The sequence below is a fragment of the Euphorbia lathyris genome, unplaced genomic scaffold (assembly GCF_963576675.1).
Source record: "Euphorbia lathyris unplaced genomic scaffold, ddEupLath1.1 SCAFFOLD_19, whole genome shotgun sequence".
Classification (NCBI taxonomy): Eukaryota; Viridiplantae; Streptophyta; class Magnoliopsida; order Malpighiales; family Euphorbiaceae; genus Euphorbia; species Euphorbia lathyris.
This window is the reverse complement of record NW_027069462.1, coordinates 34515-40000: the sequence shown is the minus strand read 5'-3', so window position 1 is coordinate 40000 and position 5486 is coordinate 34515. Positions and strand designations below refer to the sequence as shown.

At 65.0% G+C, this 5486-nt stretch overlaps 1 non-coding gene and 1 pseudogene across 1 annotated transcript; both read right to left on the bottom strand.

Annotated features, from left to right (window-relative positions):
* LOC136210447 (28S ribosomal RNA) overlaps window positions 1-2062 on the bottom strand; it is a 4449-nt pseudogene extending 2387 nt beyond the window's left edge.
* Window positions 2063-2560: 498 nt separating this feature from the next.
* LOC136210451 (5.8S ribosomal RNA) lies at window positions 2561-2713 on the bottom strand. Its single transcript, XR_010678057.1, has one exon. It is a non-coding gene; the product is annotated as a 5.8S ribosomal RNA (ribosomal RNA).
* Between the last annotated feature and the right edge of the window lie 2773 nt (window positions 2714-5486).

Below are 5486 nucleotides of genomic sequence, written 5' to 3'. Positions count from 1 at the left end.
GCTTAGGATCGACTAACACTTGTGCAACGGCTGTTGACAAGAAACCCTTCTCCGCGTCAGTCCTCCAGGACCTCTCCAGAGTATTTGCTACTACCACCAAGATCTGCGCCGACGGCGGCTCCGGGCGGGCTCGCGCCCTGAACCCTTCTGCGCTCACCGCCGCGCCCTCCTACTCGTCAGGGTCTACCCGAGGCGCGTTCCCGCCGCCGGCGCGCTCCCGGCCCGTTTGACGGGGCACCGGAGAGCGGCTCGAGCGGCGACGTCGCCCGTGCTATACCGCTGACGGCCGGGTATCGGCACGCTACTCCTAGCGCCAGACATTTTCGGAACCACCGGCATCGGCAGGTGAGTCGTTACACACTCCTTAGCGGATGCCAACTTCCATGGCCACCGTCCTGCTGTCGCACGCCGGCGTCCGACCATTGAACGGGTGTCTGTAATTTCGGTAGCGATTTAGGCGCCTTAACCCGGCGTTCGGTTCACCCCGCATCGTCAGTCCTGCTTACCAGAACGGACCCACTGGGCTCAGCTCTCATCCGTCGGTGTCGCGCGACCGCCCCCGAGGGGACGCTCGCCGGGCTTCGTCCGCCGGGAAAGCCCCCGGTCTCACCCGTTCGGAGTTTGAGAATAGGTCGAGACCGTTGCGGCCCCGAGAAGCCTCTAATCATTCGCTCTACCGGGGATGGGATTGCGAGCCGGCGCGGAACTCGTCGTACGGTCCGCGCTGATCGAGCGCCAGCTATCCTGAGGGAAATTTCGGAGGGAACCAGCTACTAGATGGTTCGATTGGTCTTTCGCCCCTATACCCAGCTCGGACGATCGATTTGCACGTCAGAACCGCTGCGGACCTCCGCCAGGGTTTCCCCTGGTTTCGTCCTGGCCGGGCATAGTTCACCATCTTTCGGGTCCTACCGTGCGCGCTTCGAGAGCGCCTCTGCTCGCCGCTCTGGGTGGCGGGTATCTGCTCGGCGCCCCGGGATTGCTGCGACGGGCCGCCTAGGACGGGCACCGCCGGGGTACGCGCGGAGTTTGGAGCCCCGTTTCCCCCGGCCCCGTCGTTTCGTCCCTTGCGCTTAGCGCTCACTTTCATTGCGCCTCGGGGTTTAGTACGTGCTCCCGATGACTCGCGCGCACGCTAGACTCCTTGGTCCGTGTTTCAAGACGGGTCGGTAGGGGTCCCGGTAGATCTCCCGCCGACCGAGCCGCACCGCCCCTGAGAGCGGTGGCCCGGCCGATTCTCGACCGCGGTGCCTGGCGAAGACCGGCTCCCGCGAGGGGACACTCCGCGAGGAGGCCCCTCGGCGGGCGGACCGCCGCACCGCGAGTCGCGGGTGCCTCCGCGGGCGGGGATCGAGGTAGCCGCGAGGGCTCCGTTCAAGACCGGCGTCCGCCGCTCGGCGAGTCGCGTCGTCGACGCTTTCGTATTGGCCCAGAGCAACCCCTTGCTGACTTCAACGCGAGCAAGCGCGCAGACGACTCGCCGGCCATCGGACGCCTGACGGATCCTCCTGCCCGGAGGGTCTCGCCCGAGCCCCGACCGTTTGTTCTGTGCCGAACCCCCGAACGGTTTCACGTACTCTTTAACTCTCTCTGCAGAGTCCTTTTCAACTTTCCCGAACGGTACTTGTCCTCTATCGGTCTCGCGGCGATGTTTAGCCTTAGATGGAGTTTACCACCTCTTAGGGCTGCACTACCAAGCGACCCGACTCTTAGGAGAGGTCCTCCCGCCGCTCCGTGCCGGTCTCTACGGGTCTTTCACCCTCTACGGAATCCGATAACAGGAAGCCGTTCCAGGACGGGGTTTTTTAGGCCCACTCGCTGCATTTGGACCGTGCACGGGCCCCGGGCGCCGACCCGAAGGCCGACGCTCGGAGAACCGCGAGCGGGATGATCGGACCCTCCCGAACACCACATTCCCCGGCCGACGGCTCCCGCCGACGGGGTTCGGTGCTGGGCTTCTCCCTGTTCGCTCGCCGCTACTGAGGGAATCCTTGTTAGTTTCTTTTCCTCCGCTTGCTGATATGCTTAAATCTAGCGGGTAGTCTCGCCTGATCCGAGGTCGGAAGATGTGATCGGCGCGGCGCCCCGTCTGCGGACCCTCGCTTGCGCGGGGTCCCGGGCGCCGCGCCTAGGCGCGTCCGACCCGTCGTCTCCGGCGCTCGAGCCCTCGCACGGACTCTACGACGGCGGTCCGCTCGACCGGCCGATGGTCCCTCCCCCGAGGTGACGACGGACGCCGCTTCTTGGATTGACCGAGTGCGGTCCGTCAGGGGGGGGCTCGGCCGGGGGCGAGACTTCGCCGTCCCGTGCGGGGCCGTGCTGCCCGTTGGAGACCGGGTCGGGCCCGCTCGGACGGTGAGCGGGCCCGACGACGCGACCGCTCGAAGGCGGCTCTCTGAAGGGACGCCGTCCGCGCCCCGAGGGGGCGGCCGGTGAGCCCTCGTATCGCCCCCCTCGAGCGAGGGAGGCAGTCCAGCGAGGTGGCGGGTTTGACCGCCACCGAGACACCGCCGCGCGACGACGTTCCGTAAAACGGTCCGCGCGCGTGCAGAGGTGTACCCGACCCTCGGACAGGCGTGGCCCACGTGGTGGGCCGCCATATGCGTTCGACGCGTCGATGATCTGTTCAATAAATAATGCATTTTACACTGTGACTCGCATTTCGCTGCGGTCTTCATCGATCCGCGAGCCGAGTGATCCACCGTTCGGGGTTATCTTTCATCGTGTGTGTGTGTGTTGTGCTTAACGCGCGCACCGTCTCAGCGGGCGCGCGCGGCGACGGGCTCTCGCCCTCTCGCCCGAAGGCGGGGCGCCCGTCGCCGAGTCGACAAGAGGCCAAGTTCTCCGTGAACCGTCGATCGCTCCCCGGCCCGCCGTCGGTCTCGACGTACCCGACGACACTTGGGTCTTCGGCGGGCCGATCCCCGCGGCAGCGCCGAGGCGGCTGCGTCGGGGTCGGGAGCGAGCGGCATCGGAGCTCGCCGACTCGTCGGTCGGCGGCGTTTCCTCTGATATAGTTAAGCGCGTCGTCCACTCGCGCGGACACCTCGGGCGACGCCCTGGGTCCGACGACGACGACGACGACGACGACGATCGGGGTGAGCCGTCGACCGCCCGGCCAGCAACGTGTGCGTGCGGCCGGCCTGTGTCCCGCGGGACGGCTCGGTGTGATCGTGCTTCGACAATGATCCTTCCGCAGGTTCACCTACGGAAACCTTGTTACGACTTTTACTTCCTCTAAACGATCGGGCTCGGTCGACTTTCCGCGGCACAAAACCGCATGCTGCACCGGCGGCCCCGCACGAAGCGGGTCGCCGGCGAGCCGGTAGGAGGTCCTCGCCGAACCGCTCGATCGGTAGTAGCGACGGGCGGTGTGTACAAAGGGCAGGGACTTAATCGCCGCGAGGTTATGACTCGCGACTACTGGGAATTCCTCGTTCGCGGGGAACAATTGCAAGCCCCGGTCCCTTCCACGGACGGGATTCAAGGGTTTACCGATGTCTCTCGACGTAGGGTAGAACACGCTGATCCGTCCATTGTAGCACGCGTGCCGCCCAGGACATCTAAGGGCATCACAGACCTGTTATCGCTCCGTATCGCACGGCTGACTGCGCCGTTTGTCCCTCTAAGAAGCTGAGTAAAGTCCCGCCGGTAGCGAGCGTGTCCGGCCCCCGAGAGGACCGGGCCCTCCGACTCACTGCTCCCGACGGTAAACGACTGACACGCACGGCGCGAGCCGCGGCGCCAGCCGCCCCGCCGGGGTCTCGCCCACCCGAGGGCGGGCGGACGGAGTACGGATCACGATACCGGGTCCCGGGCTTAGAGCCCCCCGTCCAAAGACGACCGCCCGCGAGCGAACGGCCGCTCGGGAGCGGGAGGCGCCCGGATCGCCTAACTAGCAGGACGGGGTCTCGTTCGTTATCGGAATTAACCAGACAAATCACTCCACCAACTAAGAACGGCCATGCACCACCACCCACCGAATCGAGAAAGAACTCTCAATCTGTCAATCCTTCCGGTGTCCGGGCCTGGTGAGGTTTCCCGTGTTGAGTCAAATTAAGCCGCAGGCTCCACTCCTGGTGGTGCCCTTCCGTCAATTCCTTTAAGTTCCAGTTTTGCAACCATACTTCCCCCGGAACCCGTTAGCTTTGGTTTCCCGGAAGCGGCCCGCCGAGCCATAACGGAGGGATCGTCGGCGGATCGCTAGCTGGCATAGTTTACGGTCAGAACTAGGGCGGTATCTGATCGCCTTCGAACCTCTGACTTTCGTTCTTGATCAACGAGAACGTGCTTGACAAGCGCCTTCGCAGCCGTTCGTCTTGCGACGGTCCAAGAATTTCACCTCTAACGTCGCAATACGGATGCCCCCGTCCGCCCCTATCGATCATTACCTCGGACCCCGCAAAGACCCGCCGCGCCGTCAGACGCCGGTGCCCGCACGAAGCGGGTTTCCGACGCTGCCGGGTCGGCGACGAGCCTGGTGAACCGACGAAAACCCGGAGCCGAGGTCGTATTCTGTTATCCCATGCACCTGTATGCGGGCCACGCCCTTTCGGACGTTTTTTGAACGCCTCGCGATGAGCACTCTAATTTGTTCAAGGTAAGTGTGCCGGCCCGCAGCGACACTCAATGAAGGGCACCGCAGCGGGAAGTTGGCGGACGGTCTCCCGGCGAAGCCGGGCGAGGCGAACCTCACCGTGCCGCCGGTAAGCCCGATCGGGCCCGCTCTCCCGGGCGCCGACCCGAGGGACGGCGCCGGGACTGCCGAGCGGGAGCCCGGGCCCGGTCCCGGAGGACCCCGGTAGGCCGCGCTTGATCCGCGCGCGAGGCGCGGGATGTGGGCCAACGACTCTGACCGGCGGGGGGCCGGAACTGCGTCCCGAGTCCGCGAGCGGACAGGCAAGCCCGGCGGACGGCGCCGCTACCGCCACCGGCCGGATGTTCCGCTAACGCGTCGGTGTGCAACGGGACTGAGCCCGTCGAACCGTCGGCGCGGAACACAATTCTGACTACGAGCTTTTTAACCGCAACAACATTAGTATACGCTGTTGGAGCTGGAATTACCGCGGCTGCTGGCACCAGACTTGCCCTCCAATGGGTCCTCGTCGCCTTGTTTACGGGGCGCTCATTCCGATCACGGGGCCTCGGTTGAGTCCCGCATCGGTATTTTCCGTCACTACCTCCCCGTGCCGGGAGTGGGTAATTTGCGCGCCTGCTGCCTTCCTTGGATGTGGTAGCCGTTTCTCAGGCTCCCTCTCCGGAATCGAACCCTGATTCCCCGTTACCCGTCGCAACCACGGTAAGCCTCTAACATACCGTCGCAAGTTGATAAGGCAGACGTTTGAAGGATGCGTCGCCCGGCCCGCAAGGGGCCGATGCGATCGGCCGGAGTTATTCGGAATCGTCCAGTGTGCACGCGAGGTGCTAGGAGGACCGCGGACCCGAGGGACCGCGGTGTCGGTTTTGATCTAATAAAAGCGTCCCTG